The sequence below is a fragment of the Dendrobium catenatum genome, unplaced genomic scaffold, assembly GCF_001605985.2.
Source record: "Dendrobium catenatum unplaced genomic scaffold, ASM160598v2 fragScaff_scaffold_1035, whole genome shotgun sequence".
Taxonomy (NCBI): Eukaryota; Viridiplantae; Streptophyta; class Magnoliopsida; order Asparagales; family Orchidaceae; genus Dendrobium; species Dendrobium catenatum.
The window spans coordinates 307,361-325,126 of record NW_021319497.1 but is presented as its reverse complement, the minus strand read 5'-3'; the positions used below and the strand labels follow the sequence as shown (position 1 = coordinate 325,126).

General features: G+C 35.6%; 1 protein-coding gene across 13 annotated transcripts in view; it reads left to right on the top strand.

Annotated features, from left to right (window-relative positions):
* LOC114580463 (calmodulin-2-like) overlaps nt 1-17,766 on the top strand; it is a 49,456-nt gene that overhangs the window by 12,089 nt on the left and 19,601 nt on the right. For 2 of the 13 annotated variants that reach the window (XR_003701866.1, XR_003701867.1), the window contains exon 5: nt 17,310-17,692. The exons of 3 other annotated variants lie outside the window; for them this stretch is intronic. The gene's annotated coding sequence lies outside the window, so the exon portion shown is untranslated. Of the gene's footprint in view, nt 1-7,727; nt 17,693-17,766 lie in introns of those variants that run through there. 8 more of the 13 variants (XR_003701865.1, XR_003701864.1, XR_003701863.1 and 5 more) reach the window with 8 other exon arrangements.

The window sequence follows — 17,766 nt, the reverse complement described above, 5'->3', positions numbered from 1 at the left end:
AAATGCTCTGCATCATTCTCCCCTTGCGTCAAAAAGACTCGACTCCGAGGCACATCATCGGGAGAAAGATAGATGTAGAAATTATGATCGATCCTCCTGGGTCAAAGACTCTGCATCTCAGATCCATTGCTTCTTCTAAACGTCCTGCATGATCAAGAATGTCAACCCTGCAACCATAGTGCTCAATATCTGGTGCAATTCCATATAAAGGAAGCATTTGAATAGAAGACATTCTGCCTTCTTCCACAAGCTTGGTATTGCTACATGCACTAAGGATGTTAGTGAAAGTAACACGATTGGGCTTGGCTTTGGCCTCATGTATCTCTTTGAATGAATCTAAGGCTTCCTTTCCCCTTCCATGCATTGCAAGGCCTGCAATCATTGAGCTCCAAACAAAGACATATCTATTTATGACAGACCTGAACACATAGAGTGCATTCTCCAGATCTTCACACTTTGAGTACATGTCCATTTCAATTGCACCCAACTGTGAACATGTTGATAATGCAACAACAAGTGTGAGCTGGTTAGACTCGACATTAGCATCCTGCAGTTCATTCCAAATAGTTATATCGTAATATGACATTTCATCAAACACACGAAGGGCAACAACAAATTCACAAGATTTTCCATATGCAACTCTGTCAACCAGACGCCTCTCCACCACTTCATTAAGGTATTGCTTGCAAACATTGTTTGATAGGTCTTGGTTGCACCTGACGACATCAATGATAATCTGACCAACTAAATGTTTGGTAATTTGTTTCCCGAATCTCGAATAATCCATGGCATCCTCCGATAAAATGCCTTGCAGCCAATATTGAGTGCTGGCGTCGACGCTACCCACTAATAAGGCCATTAGTGGCACCCTTACCATAAGATTATCAAGGTACTTCTTAACAAAAACATAGAAGTCAAGTTGACCACCATAAGACAAAAAGTTAACAGAATCTTCAACAAACGATGGAACAATACGGCAACAATCTAGAACAGTAGAGGAGAATGGTGCCACATAGGGAAAGGCTGGGATGATATCAGAGGTCTGGATCTGAAATGAGAGAACGTTCATAGAATATTCATACTCTTTCTTCATGAGCATCTGCTCGAATTTGTTGGCCGCGAGGGCCTCCAAGATCTGGCGGTGACAGTCATAGAGCAGAAGGTCATGGTATTTGTTGAGGTGCTTACTGAGGACGTCTAGTAGAGGATCGACATGTAACCAGAGCGCCGGAGATTAACACTAAGAGTACTAACATAGTCTTTGATGAGGAGGGGATGACAGGCCGTCTGCATCCTGGAGAACTGGTACTTCAAGATAGAGATCATTTTTGCTACAGTGGTCTCCTATAGCGCATCGACTTCCATGCGGGTGATGAGTCCTCCACCGTTGCGGAGCACGCATTCTTCAACGATGAAGAACCCTGCGATCTAGACAAAGGTATGATGTGATTCCAGGAAAGGCGTCATGGAGGAGACCTGGAAGTCCGAGGTGAGCGGGAATTTGCGGTTCTCAAAGTAATACTGGCGAAAGCGGTTCCTGAGACCAAGGATTTGGTAGATGTGGTAAGCGCGGTAGAGCGGGGTAAGTTTAAAGACGCCAAGACCGGAGAGAGGGTCTTCAGCATCATCTTCCTCGTCTAGGGAGTAGACACCGTCGCGAAGACTAAGCCGAGACTGCTATTCTGCCTTTTATTGCTTGACGCGAAGTTCTTCTTGTTGGCGAGCGGCAGAAACCCTGCCGATGTCCATCTGGTCAAGGTTGCAGGAAGTTACTGATGTGGTGTCGGGGCCAAAATCGCGTTGGAAGGGCTTCAGATCTTGGCTCTGGTTGTGAGATGAAGCAGAATCGGGGTTGCAGATTTGGTATGATGCGGAACTCTCATCGTCGGATATTGTCGGGTCAGGACGTGGAAGCTGGGTCGGATAATGGATGGTGTCGGTTACCGGTGCATAGATGGCCATGGGTTCTGAAGGGAGAGTGATGGGTTCTGGGTGCGGTTGCGAGTGTGGTCGGGATGAGTTGGGAGACGGAGGATGTTGGAACGGAGGGGAGTCACGCTATCGAAGCGGAAGTTTAAGCGGAGGGTAATCGTGGGCGACTACCGGCTGATTACAAAGCTGTTTGGGATTGCGCGGAGCCGATGAGAGGAGCAAAGGCGAAGGCGAAGATGCCGATATGGTTGCCGACAATAATCGCTTCTCCTTATTGATCGGTGGTTTTTGTCTACACGATCAAGTGATTCCTTCGCTTGAGCTTTGATAGAAGGCTATACGGCTTCGATCGTCGTCGACAGCCCACCTTTGGTGTCGATCTTCGTCGAGCACCCTTCTTATTCTTCGGCTTCAATCGCCGTCAACAGCCGGCCTGCTTCTGTAGTCCATCGATCTTCGCAAGCTCCAGGCTCTGATACCAAACTTATGTAGTTGGATCGTCAGAAGAATCGGACATGCAATAAGGATTTAATCCCAATCCAGGGAAGAAGAAAAATACAATCTTAAAAGCTTCAATAGGAGAAATATATTTCATCAATGATGTCTTCCTAATACAATATTTTGCCTATTTGTAGACTAATCAAGAACATTCTAGAAAGCATAAGTAACAAACTTAGATAAGCTAATCCTAAGGAATGCTTTAAGTTAAAAATGCTCTGCATCAGAAGGGCTAATTCATTTGTAGTCAATGATAAAACACTAGTGAAATCACTTTTATTGGATCAAGCCTCCTAGTTTTTCTCATTCCAGGATTTTTTACATAAATTTTTATGACTCTTATGACTTTTGCACGCCTCACTTTTTATCTATGCTAGTGCTAGATTTTATTCAATGCTTGGGCGGTAAGCTCTTTATTTTTTTACTGCCGCGAATGTTGTAGTCTGCAACAATAATTATAATACTTGACACTTGTGATAGTGGTGATGACAACTATTTATTTTATTTTTAAAATTTTACAAAATAATTAAAAGTTATGTAAATATTTTTAAAATAAATAAATTTATTTTTAAATAAAAATTAATTAAAATGCACATATTTATTTCCTTCCTTTCTCCGTCCTGCCCTCCGCATCTCTTTTTCCCTCTCCTTAATTCCTTTCCAAAATTTCTCGTGAAAAAAATAAAACTTTGCCTACTCACACTCTCTCTTCCTCTTCGATTGCTCTCTATCTGTATATGTTTCTCTCTTCCCAACCAAAAGATAGAAAACCAAAAAAGAGTCGGAAGCGGCAATATATGATATGAAATCTTATTGCTCATCCTCTTCAATCTCCTCCCACTTTTTAAGTGAGTTATTCTAATAATTTTTAAGATATCTAAATTAAGTTAATAATTTATTATTATTTAAATGATTGAATTTATTCTAAAATTTGAGTGTTTCTTTTTAACTTGTATATTAGAGTTTATTTTTTAGAATATTTAGATCAATTAAGGCAAATTTAAATGCACATTGTATACATAAGATTCAAATATAAGATCTCTTAGTTAGTAGTCAAATATTTAAGCCAATAAACAAAAGTGAGTTGAGTTATTAGAGTTTGTTTTAAGGCATACACATATTGAAATCTCTATGATGAAACACGTGCTAATTATATATTTATAAAAAAAATATTATTTGCACAAATTCACATGACGGATATTTATTTTGCTTAAACTTTTTATTTTAAACATTCATTTAAATAAATTCAAATAGGCTCAATTCTACTTTGATTTATATTTTCTTGAACTTAAATTCATTTTGATCTGATTTATTAGTTCTGAACTTTCTATTTTAAAAGTCATGTGGTCGTTTGTAATCACATTTATTTTTTTTAATTTAATTTTAAATTTTATTTTATTTTATTTTAATTATATTTTGATATAAAATAAAATATATTTAATATTTTATTTTTAATTTAATTAAATATTGAATAAATTGATTTATAAAAGCATAGCAACCGATGCACAGCAATGACAATCGTGAAGATGATGATAACAACAATGATTTTCCAAGGCGGTGATATATTTTAAAAAAATAAAAAATACATAAATATTAGTTTGAGCATTTTTAAAGATAAATAACACTTATTTATGAATATACTCTCAAATAAATACAATTAATAACGAAATTAGAAACAATTTAAAAATAGCTCAATCGTCTCTCCCTTTCTCCCACATGAGGATAAATCAAAAGAACATAAAATATGGGAGAGAGAGAGAGAGAGAGAGAGCACGATTTCTTAATATGATTTCCTAAGAAACCTATTTAGATTCCATTGTTTTGCTTTAAGAGGTTATTTAATTAGATAATCCTAATGAATAAAAAATAATCAGTAATTACTTTTTAAGAAGCAATCAATATTTACAATTGTTAGGAAATAACATATTTAAAATTTATTTAATTTGATTTTTTTAAAATTTTATTCAAATTTTTTAGTTTTGATAGAAAGATAAAATACATACATTATCTTCTTCAGATATAAAATATTATTTAAAAACATAATTTAATAATAACATTTCATACCATATCTAGCCAAGGAATCTGCCAGCGATAAGATGGCTGCTTCTCTTCTATTGCCTGTTGGTTTTGAAGACGAGAGTGAGAGTGAGATGTTATCTTGAGGTAGAGTGAGAGAGAGAGAAGTTTTGGGAAGGAAGAAATATGCGTGGAGGATGAAATCAAAAGAACATGAAATGTGGGAGAGAGAGAGAACGTTATGGAAGGGAGAAAGTGTTGTGTGGGATCACATATTTTTATAAAGAGATGATTAAGCTATTTTTAATTGTTTCCAATTTCGTCATTAATTGTATTTATTTGATAGTATATTTATCAAAATATAATTAAAATAAAAAAAAATTAAATTTAAATTAAAAAAATAAATGTGATTGCAAACAACTACTTGACTTTTAAAATAGAGAGTTCAGAACTAAAAAATCAGATCAAAATGAATTTAAGTTCAAGAAAATATAAATCAAAGTAGAATTGAGCCTATTTGAATTTTTTTAAATGAGTGTTTAAAATAAAAAGTTGAAGCAAAATAAATACCCGTCATGTGAATTTGTGCAAATAATATTTTTTTATAAATATATAATTAGCACGTGTTTCATCATAGAGATTTCAATATGTGTATGCCTTAAAACAAACTCTAATAACTCAACTCACTTTTGTTTATTGGCTTAAATATTTGACTACTAACTAAGAGATCTTATATTTGAATCTTATCTATACAATGTGCATTTAAATTTACCTTAATTGATCTAAATATTTCAAAAAAAAATTCTAATATACAAGTTAAAAAGAAACACTCAAATTTTAGAATAAATTCATTCATTAAAATAATAATAAGTTAATAACTTAATTTAGATATCTTAAAAAATTATTAGAATAACTCACTTAAAAAGTGGGAGGAGATTGAAGAGGATGGGAAATAAGATTTCATATCATATATTGCCGCTTCGGGCTCTTTTTCAGTTTTCTATCTTTTGGATGGGAAGAGAGAAACATATACGTATAGAGAGCAATCGAAGAGGAAGAGAGAGAGAGAGAGTGAGTAGGCAAAGTTTTTTTCCAGGAGAAATTTTGGAAAGGAGTTAAGGAGAGAGGGAAAAAGAGATGCAGAGGGTAAGACGGAGAAAGGAAGGAAATAAATATGTGCTTTTAATTAATTTTTATTTAAAAATAAATTTATTTATTTTAAAAATATTTACATAACTTTTAATTGTTTTGTAAAATTTTAAAAATAAAATAAATAGTTGTCACCACCACCATCACAAGTGTCAAGTATTATAATTATTGTTACAGACTACAACATTCGCGGCAGTAAAAAAACAAAGAGCTTACCGTCTTAGCTTTGAATAAAAATCTAGCACTACAACAACAACAACAACAACATTAAGCCTTTATCCCACTGGCTACATGAATCCTTTTTCTCCATTGTGTCCTATTAAAAGTCAAATTCTCGTTTAAATCTAATAAAGAAAGGTCATTCCTAATATTTTCTAACTAAGTCTTTTTAGGTCTATCTCTACCTTTCTTAACATAAGTCAAATCTAATACCTCTACTCTCCTAACCGGGTCATCGGAAGGCCGCTGTTTTATGTGACCAAACCATCTAAGGCGACTCTCTTTAATCTTATCTTCTACTGGAGCTACTCCAACCTTTTCACATATATGCTCATTTTGTATCCTATCCTAAGGGTAAAGCCACTCATCCACCTGAGCATCCTCATTTCTGCCACACTTAACTTAGAGATAGGATACAAATGAAGATCTAGTACTAACATAGATAAAAAGTGAGGCGTGCAAAAGTCATAAGAGACAAAAAATTTATGTGAAAAATCCTGAAATGGGAAAAAACTAGGGGGCTTGATCCAATAAAAGTGATTTCACTAGTGTTTTATTATTGACTATAAATGAATTAGCCCTTCTGATGTAGAGCATTTTTAGCTTAAAACATTCTTTAGGATTACCTTATCTAAGTTTGTTACTTATGCTTTTTAGAATGTTCTTGATTAGCCTATAAATATGCAAAATATTGTATTAGGAAGAGATCATTGATGAAATATATTTATCCTTTTAAAGCTTTTAAGCTTGTGTTTTTCTTCTTCCCTGGATTGAGATTAAACCCTTCTTGTTGATCTGATTCTTCCGACGATCCAACTATATAAGTTTGGTATCAGAGCCTGGAGCTTGTGAAGATCGATGGTATGCAGAAGAAGGTCGGATGTCGGCGGCGATCGAAGCCGAAGAATAAGAAGGGTGGTCGACGAAGATCGACACCAAAGAAGGTGGGTTGTCAATGACGATCGAAGCTGTATAGCCTTCTATTAAGCTCAAGCGAAGGAATCACTTGATCGAGTAGACAAAAACATCCGATCAATAAGGAGAATGCGATTATTGTCGGAAACCATACCGGCGTCTTTGCCTTCGCCTTCGCTCCTCTCATCGGCTCTGCGCAATCCCAAACACTTCGTAATCAGCCAGCAATCACCCACGATTACCCTCCGCTTGACTTCCGCTTCGGTGGCGTGACTCCCCTCCGTTCCAACATCCTCCATCTCCCAACTCATCCCGACCACACTCGCAATTGCCCCCAGAACCCATCACTCCGCCTTCAGAACCCACGACCATCTATGCGCCGGTGACCGACACCTTCCATTATCCGATCCAGCTTCCACGTCCTGACCCGACAATATCCGACGATGACGGTTCCGCATCATACCAGATCTTTAACCCCAATTCTTCTTCATCTCACAACCAGAACCAAGATCTGAAGCCCTTCCAACGCGATTTCGGCCCCGACACCACATCAGTAACTTCCCGCAACCTTGACCAGATGGACATCGACAAGGTTTCTGCCGCTCGCCAGCGAGAAGAAGAACTTTGCGTCAAGCAATGCCAGGCAGAAGAGCAGTCTCGGCTTAGTCTCCGCGATGGTGTCTACTCCTTAGACGAGGAAGATGATGCTGACGACCCTCTCTCTGATCTTGGCACCTTTGAACTTACCCAGCTCTTCCACGCTTACCACATCTACCAAACCCTTGGTCTTACGGACCGCTTCCGCCAGTATTACTTTGAGAACCGCAAATTTCCGCTCACCTTGGACTTCCAGGTCTCCTCCATGACGCCTTTCCTGGAATCACATCAAACCTTCTTTGCCCAGATCGCAGGGTTCTTCATCGTTGAAGAACGCGTGCTCCGCACCGGTGGAGGACTCGTCAACCGCATGGAAGTCGATGCGCTATGGGAGACTGCTGTAGCAAAAATGGTCTCTATCTTGAAGGAGCAGTTCTCAAGGATGCAGACGGCTTGTCATCTCCTCCTCATGAAAGACTATGTTAATACCCTTAGAGTTAATCTCCGGCGCTCTGGTTACATGTCGATCATCTACTAGACGTCCTCAGCAAGCACCTCAACAAATACCATGACCTTCTGCTCTATGACTGTCGCTGCCAGATCTTGGAGGCCCTCGCCGCCAACAAATTCGAGCAGATGCTCATGAAGAAAGAGTATGAATATTCTATGAACGTTCTCTCATTTCAGATCCAGACCTCTGATATTATCCCAGCCTTTCCTTTCGTGGCATTGTTCGATCGTTTGTTGAAGATTATGTTAACTTTTTTGTCTTATGGTGGTCAACTTGACTTCTATGCTTTTGTTAAGAAGTACCTTGATAAGCTTATGGTGAAGGTGCCACTAATGGCCTTATTGGTGGGTGGCGTCAACGCCAGCACTCAATATTGGCTGCAAGGCATTTTATCGGAGGATGCCATGGATTATTCGAGATTCGGGAAACAAATTACCAAATATTTAGTTGGTCAGATTATCATTGATGTCGCGAGGTGCAACAAAGACCTATCAAGCAGTGTTTGTAAGCAATACCTTAATGAAGTGGTGGGGAGGCGTCTAGTTGACAGAGTTGCATATGGAAAATCTTGTGAATTTGCTGTTGCCCTTCATGTGTTTGATGAAATGTCATATTACGATATAACTATTTGGAATGAACTGCAGGATGCTAATGCCGAGTCTAACCAGCTCACACTTGTTGCTGCATTATCAACATGTTCACAGTTGGGTGCAATTGAAATTGACATGTACTCAAAGTGTGGAGATCTGGAGAATGCACTCTATATGTTCAGGTCTGTCATAAATAGAAATATCTTTGTTTGGAGCTCAATGATTGCAGGCCTTGCAATGTATGGAAGGGGAAAGGAAGTCTTAGATTCATTCAAAGAGATACATGAGGCCAAAGTCAAGCCCAATCATGTTACTTTCACCAACATCCTTAGTGCCTGTAGCAATGCCGAGCTTATGGAAGAATGCAGAATGTCCTCTATTCAAATGCTTCCTTTATATGGAAGTGCACCAGATATTGAGCACTATGGTTGCAGGGTTGACATTCTTGAACGTGCAGGACGTTTAGAAGAAGCAATGGATCCGAGATGTGATTTACTTACTAAATTTAAGGGCAGAGATTTAATATTAGGAGAATCAAAAGCTCTTGTTGAAAAACTCTTGTAGGTATATTCCGAAATATTCTCTTATACCTTTGTAATCCTACAAATGGAATGAGCAAATAATTATTTAATTATTGTATAAGAAAATAAATTTAAATAGTGAAGCTGACCATATGCTATGGTCAATGTAAACACCAAGAGATATCACTAAAATTATTTTGCTTATTTGCAAATAAATATACCATATAGCTCATGATTTTCTCATATATCTACAAATTTAACATACATGTTTAAATTATCATTAAGAAAGTTTAAAATGTTATTGAAGTAATATGCAAAAATATTTAAAGATCAAATGTTCATCTAATCAGGTAGATGGAATTCAATGCACTACATGTAATAGATGAAAAATATTTAATTTGATATGCAGATTTGAATTTTAATTGGAAAGAAATAAAATCTTTTTTATATAATAATATATAGATATAAAGAGTATCTATATATATACTATATCTATTATATAAAATTGTGAATTGCTTTCCAAATAAAATCTAAGACCTGGAACTATATAATAGGAAAAAGGAAAATCATAATCAAAAAATTGTTATATTTCCCTCCCTTTTGTTTATTCCCTTCTTACATAACATTTTGCATTAACTAGCCAACAAGAACTAGTAGAATATGAGCAAATTCTAAAAACAGAAAATTAAAAAAAAAATATAGGGATTGGAAGCAAACGGAGGTGGGGCATTAATAGTTCCGCTGCATTTCTATCCACATCAAACCGGATTAATTAGAGAAAAAAGCAAAAATAGGAAAACAATGCGAACATGGACGAAGAAGAGAGAAGAAGAAGGCGAAGAAGAGAAAAATGTTGCATGATCGCGAGTGCGAATGAGGACGAAGGAGCACATTGGAGAGGAATACATCTCATAGAAGATGAGGAAGTGGGATAACGCGATTCCCCCATTTGTTTCGGCAAATAATTGTAGGATTTACCAATTGCCGAGATTTAATGCGCATGAAAAGCAGAGATGCGGGATTCATAGAATATTCGTACTCTTTCTTCATGAGCATATGTTCGAATTTGTTGGCCATGAGGGCCTCCAAGATCTGGCGGCGGCAGTCATAAAGCAGAAGGTCGTGGTATTTATTGAGATGCTTGCTGAGGACGTCTAGTAGAGGATCAACATGTAACCAGAGCGCTGAAGATTAACTCTAAGGGTACTAACATAGTCTTTGATGAGGAGGAGATGACAAGCCGTCTGCATCCTGGAGAACTGGTCCTTCAAAATAGAGACTATTTTTGCTACAGCGGTCTCTCATAGCGCATCGACTTCCATGTGGGTGACGAGTCCTCAGACGGTGCGGAGCACGCGTTCTTCAACGATGAAGAACCCTGCGATTTGGACAAAGAAGGTCTGATGTGATTCCAGGAAAGGCGTCATGGAGGAGACCTGGAAGTTTGAGGTGAGCTGGAATTTGCGATTCTTAAAGTATTACTGACGGAAGCGGTCTGTGAGACCAAGGGGGTGTAGATGTGGTAAGCGCGGTAGAGCTGGGTAAGTTCAAAGGCGCCAAGACCGGAGAGAGGGTCGTCAGCATCATCTTCCTCGTCTAGGGAGTAGACACCATCGCGGAGACTAAGCCGAGACTGCTCTTCTGCCTGGCATTGCTTGACGCGAAGTTCTTCTTCTCGCTGGCGAGCGGCAGAAACCCTGCTGATGTCCATATGGTCAAGGTTGCAAGAAGTTACTGATGTAGTGTCGGGGCTGAAATCGAGTTGGAAGGGCTTCAGATCTTGGCTCTGGTTGTGAGATGAAGCAGAATTGTGGTTGCAGATCTGGTATGATGCGGAACCGTCTTCGTTGGATTTTGTCGGGTCAGGACGTGGAAGCTGGGTCGGATAATGGAAGGTGTCGATCACCGGCGCATAGATGGCCTTGGGTTCTGAAGGCAGAATGATGGGTTATGGGGGCGATTGCGAGTGTGGTCGGGATGAGTTGGGAGACAGAGGATGTTGGAACGGAGGGGAGTCACGCCATCGAAGCGAAAGTTCAAGCGGAGGGTAATCGTTGGCGACTGCCGGCTGATTATGAAGCTGTTTGGGATTGCGCAGAGTCGATGAGAGGAGCGAAGGCGAAGATGCCGGTATGGTTGCCAACAATAATCGCATTCTCCTTATTGATTAGAGGTTTTTGTCTACTCGATCAAGTGGCTTGAGCTTAATAGAAGGCTATACAGCTTCGATCGTCATCAATAGCCCACCTTCTTTGGTGTCGATCTTCGTCGACCACCCTTTTTATTCTTCGGCTTCGATTGCCGTCGACAGCTGACCTTCTTCTGCAGTCCATCGATCTTCGCAAGCTCCAGACTCTGATACCAAACTTATGTAGTTGGATCGTCGGAAGAATCAGACCTGCAAGAAGGGTTTAATCCCAATCCAGGGAAGAAAAAAAACACAAGCTTAAAAGCTTCAAAAGGAGAAATATATTTCATCAATGATCTCTTCCTAATACAATATTTTGCCTATTCATAGGCAAATCAAGAATATTTTAGAAAGCATAACTAACAAACTTAGAGAAGCTAATCTTAAGGAATGCTTTAAGCTAAAAATGCTCTGCATTAGAATGGCTAATTCATTTGTAGTCAATGATAAAACACTAGTGAAATCACTTTTATTGGGTCAAACCTCCTAGTTTTTTCCCATTTCAAGATTTTCCAAATAAATTTTTGATGTCTCTTATGACTTGCACGCTTCACTTTTTATCTATGTTAATACTAGATCTTCATTCAATGCTAGGGCGGTAAGCTCTTAGTTTTTTTACTGCCGCGAATGTTTTAGTCTGCAACAATAATTATAATACTTGACACTTGTGATGGTGGTGGCGACAACTATTTATTTTATTTTTAATATTTTACAAAATAACTAAAAGTTATATAAATTTTTTTAAAATAAATAAATTTATTTTTAAATAAAATTAATTAAAATGCACATATTTATTTCCTTCCTTTCTCTGTCGTGCCCTCCGCATCTCTTTTTACCTCTCTTCTTAATTCCTTTCCAAAAATTCTCCTGAAAAAAAAAAACTTTGCCTACTCACTCTCTCTCTTTCTCTTCGATTGCTCTCTATCCGTATATGTTTCTCTCTTCCCATCTAAAAGATAGAAAACTGAAAAAGAGCCCGAAGCGACAATATATGATATGAAATCTTATTGCCCATCCTCTCCAGTCTTTTTCCACTTTTTAAGTGAGTTATTCTAATAATTTTTTAAGATATCTAAATTAAGTTATTAACTTATTATTATTTAAATGATTGAATTTATTCTGAAATTTGAGTGTTTCTTTTTAACTTGTATATTAGAGTTTTTTTTTGAAATATTTAGATCAATTAAGGTAAATTTAAATGCACATTGTATAGATAAGATTCAAATATAAGATCTCTTAGTTAGTAGTCAAATATTTAAGCCAATAGACAAAAGTGAGTTGAGTTATTAGAGTTTGTTTTAAGGCATACATATTAAAATCTCTATGATGAAACACGTGCTAATTATATATTTATAAAAAAATATTATTTGCACAAATTCACATGACGGGTATTTATTTTGCTTCAACTTTTTATTTTAAACACTCATTTAAAAAAATTCAAATAGGCTCAATTCTACTTTGATTTATATTTTCTTGAACTTAAATTCATTTTGATCTGATTTTTTAGTTCTGAACTCTCTATTTTAAAAGTCAAGTAGTTGTTTTTAATCACATTTATTTTTTTAATTTAAATTTAATTTTTTTTTATTTTAATTATATTTTGATAAATATACTATCAAATAAATACAATTAATGACGAAATTGGAAACAATTAAAAATAGCTTAATCATCTCTTTATAAAAATATGTGATCCCACACAACACTTTCTCCCTTCCATAACGTTCTCTCTCTCTCCCACATTTCATGTTCTTTTGATTTCATCCTCCACGCATATTTCTTCCTTCCCAAAACTTCTCTCTCTCTCACTCTACCTCAAGATAACATCTCACTCTCACTCTCGTCTTCAAAACCAACAGGCAATAGAAGAGAAGCAGCCATCTTATCGCTGGCAGATTCCTTGGCTAGATATGGTATGAAATGTTATTATTAAATTATGTTTTTAAATAATATTTTATATCTGAAGAAGATAATATATGCATTTTATGTTTCTGTAGGCTGATTTAAATATAATGATAGATACATATTAGTATTGAGAAGAAGAAAAAAAAAACTTCGGCATAGTGACTGGCTTATGACAATGGAAGACAAAGAGGTTGTCAGGGGGGTTCGATGGCGTTAGTGCTCTCGGGTGTCTCTAATGGTTTACATCCCATAAGTGGTTACGGTTGTAGAGAATATTAGGTTGTGCATCACTAGTGTGATAATTGAAAGGTTATCGGAAGTACATCGTGGGTTGCGGGCATGGAGCTAGGATATCATTATTTGATTTGACCAGAAAATTAGACCCAAAAATTTATAGCTGGATCAAATCTTTTGGAAAACGGGTGGGTTCATATTTTATATTCTGACCAGATTATAATTTTAGGTTGGGTTTGGATCAACCCGCAAACCTGAAACAACCCTGAAACTGACATCTTTCATTGTCCATCGCAATCGCTCGCTCGTCCCCATCCTCCATCATGCTCGCATGGAGCTAGGATATTTAACCACATATAAAGTAACATTAGAATTTTGAAAAATTATTCAATTTCATAATTAAACATAGGAAAACAATCAACATAGAGAACATCTATTTGTAGATATTAATTTTAGTTAAAATTGGTTCAGAATAATCTATTAGTTAGTCTAATAAATACTAAAAAATATTTGTAAAGACAAATAAAATTATGATAAAAATAATTATTTGTAAAGACAAAATCCAAATTTTACCTTAACTTGTAAAACTTCTCCTATTTAGCATAAACTTTTTGAAGTGCGGTAAGATGTTTACCTGGCTAGCATGATTCACAATAATTTTTGCCATAAGCACATCGATTTGAATGTAGTGGTTTAAGAAACCCAATTCCAAGAAACCAAAATATAAAAATAACATAATCATGATATTCAATACTTCAATAACAAACCATTAAAAAAAGTAGGGTGAAGAGGTCTGAAGATGCCGAAGACAAGAAAGGAATAAGAGTCATAGAAGTCAATTAATCAATATATCTATTACATTAATTCAGTAATTAATAGAGTATATTTGACATTAATAAAATAATTATAATTATAATTGTTGTGGGCTAGAATATACATGGCGATAGAGTTATAATTATAAGTCTTAGTGTTTCACGGATATCCAGCTCACACACAGAGAACACGAGATTTTTTACGTCGAAAACCCTTGAAAGGGGAAAATCCACGGGGCCTAGCCCAGTTGAAAAGATTTCACTAGAACTTGAGTTGGTTATAATGGGCTTACTCGCCTCCAAAGGCGATCAGATTACAAGTTACAACTGTACAATAAAACTCTGGGTGTCAGGTGATGTTCCGGCAGAAGTTTGGGTTTCAGGTGGTGGTCTGGCAGAACTCCGGACCTTAGGTGATGATCCGGCGAAAGCAAGGGCCTCAGGTGGAGGTCCGGTGAAGACGAGGGCCTCAGGTAATGGTCCGGCGAATGTGAGAGCCTTCTGTAGTGGTTCAACAAAGGTGAGGGCCTTTGGCGGTGGTCCGGCTAAAGTGAGGGCCTCTGGTGGTGGTCCGGCGAAGGTGAGGGCCTCAGGCAGTAGTCCGGTGAAGGTGAGGGCCTCCGGGGGTGGTCCAGCGAAGGTGAGGACCTCCAGAGGTGGTCTGGCGAAGGTGAGGGCCTCCAGCAATGGTCCAGCGATTAATAATTTTTTTCATCTTAATTATTATAAAATAATTAAAATATTTATAATATGATTTTTTATATTTAAATTGTTAACGCACATTTAATATACAGACATTTTTTACTAGTCTAATTAAGTATATTTATGAGTCATTAATTATATATTAAATCATATTATCTTTTTTTTCTTCTCAAATAGAAATCCCGCCTCTCTGCTTTTCACGCGCATTAAAACTCGGCACACGGTAAATCCTGCCCTTATTTGCTGAAACAAATGGTGGAATCGCATCATCCCGCCGCCTCGTCTTCTCTGAGACGTATTCCTCTCCAATGTGCTCCTTTGTTATCGTCCGCACTCGCGAGCATGTAACATTTTTCTCTTCTTCGTCTTCTTCTTCTTCTTCTTTGTCCATGTTCGCATTGTCTTCCTATTTTTGCTTTTTTCTCTAATTAATCCGGTTTGATGTGGATAGAAATGCAGCGGAACTGTTAATACCCCGCCTCCGTTTGTTTTCAATCCCTATATTTTTTTCTAAATTTTGTGTTTTTAGAATTTGCTCATATTTTATTAGTTTTTGTTGGCTAGTTATGCAAAAAGTTCTGTAAGAAGTGAGGGAATAAACAAAAATGAAATATAACAATTTTTTATTATGATTTTCCTTTTCCCTATTATGTTGTTGCAGATCTTAGATTTTATTTGAAAAGAAATTCACAATTTCATATAGTAGATATAGTATATATATAGATACTTTTTATGTCTATATATTATTATATAAAAAATATTTTATTTCTTTCCAAATAAAATTCAATTCCGCAATATGAAATTAAATATTTTCCATCTATTACATGTTGTATATTGAATTCCATCTACCTGATTAGATGAACATTTGATCTTTAAATATTTTTTCATATTACTTTAAAAATATTTTAAACTTTCTTAATGATAATTTAAACATGTATGTTAAATTTGTAGATATGTGAGAAAATCATGAACTATATGGTTTATTTATTTGCAAATAAGCAAAATAATTTTAGTGATATCTCTTGGTGTTTACATTAATCATAACATATGGTCAGCTTCACTCTTTAAATTTATTTACTTATACAATAATTAAATAATTATTTGCTCCTTCCATTTGTAGGATTACAATGATACAAGAGAATCTTTCGGAATATACCTACAAGAGTTTTTCAACAAGAGCTTTTGATTCTCCTAATATTAAATCACTGCCCTTAAATTTAATATGTAAATCACATCTCTTGAAATTTGTAAACTATTCATATACCATATTTTATAATTTATCAATATTTTTGTTATGTATTAATAAAAAAATTATGCTAATATCTATCTATAATAAAAGTTGAAGAGAAGTTGTAATTCATATTGTGAGGTAAAGAAGATATTCATTTTAATATATATAACTATATATTATCTATGAAAACAACTAATTTTACTATATATTTAAGAATTAGAGAAGTCTTAATTAATTTGTTGTGCGAGAAATAAAAAGACTACATCGCAACAAAGAATATAAACCGCTAGACTTGTCCTCTCTTCAGTAATACCTCTGAGAGTCTAACATGCCTAATGCCTTGTGCATTCAGAAGCATTCCCTAAGATGTAATCATCCTCTAGGTATTTTAGTCATCTTTGTTGCGCCCAATGGATTGTCTTTAAAGGAAAATACTGCTCTGATTATTATTCTTGTCTTTGTAGAAAAAAATGGGGAAGATAGAGAGACTTCTTTCTGTATTTTGATAATTTGTTGTCGAAGGTGCCAAAGAATCCAAGGTTCTTCTTTCGGTTCTTTCCAAGGGTCCTTTTGTCAGCAAAACTATGTTGTCCTACATAATAGTAGAAGAGGATTGATAGATCTAACTTGGTGTTGATATATACAAGTGAAAACAATGGTTAGACATCTATCTATCTTCCCTTTCTATAACTTTTCTTCTTTTCTTAAGAGTTTCTCGATGACAAAACAATCACCTGAAGGAATTTTTAGAAGAGAATATAGGTGTTGGCTAATATAGAGAATACAAAAGAGTAATCATAATGTCTAAAATAAATTCGGCAAATGCTAAGATTTACTAAATTCGAGATTTAAGACAAAATAGAAGAGAAAAAAATGTTAAGATTCTGTATGATTTAAAATTACCATTTTCGTTATTTGGCATAATTTTGGCTTCGTTTGAGACGGCTTTCTTGTTGGTTCTTAAAGTAGCTTTCTAGAATAAAATTTTTAATTTTTTACTAATTTTTTTTTTTACTAAAAAGTTGATTTAAGAAGCAAAAAAAGGCTGTCCGAAACGAAATTTTTGTTTAAATGCTGCTTAAAGTCTGCTACCTAACAACCTCTTAAAATTTAATTATAAGATTTATAGTGCTCCTTTTTCACATTCAAAATCAACACAATGTAGAGTTTTAACACCTCGAAAAAATTGGTATTTTTATTTCCCTTTTTTTATTGCTATTATCTTCCTTGAAATGTTAGAAATGACATTTTCTTTGCATTGTAGATTAATTATTTTTAAATTATTTATGTAGGAATTTATATTAATCATATTTTTATATTTGATGGTTGCGGTTATTGCTGGAGCTTCCCCAGTTTATAATGTGATTACATACGGAGCAAGAGGAGATGGCAAGACAGATGACACTAATATAAATTTTGTAAATTGTTTCTTTAAATTTATGCATTCTTCTTCTTCTTCTTAAATTTCTTTTTTTATTAACTTTTTTAATAAAACATGCAAATATTTTTCTAACAAATTAGTTTGTTCTCAATAAAGGCTTTTTTGAATGCGTGGAAGGCTGCCTGTGCAGATCCTAGAAATCCATATTTTGTTGTGGCAGACAAAGGAGGAAAGAACTATTTACTAAGCAAAATAATGTTTGAAGGGCCGTGTAGTTCCAGCTTGAAATTTTTGGTAATTATGTCACTTTTAATTATTCTATTATTTGGGTAAATATTATCTTGAGAAAGACTGTCATTATATCTAAA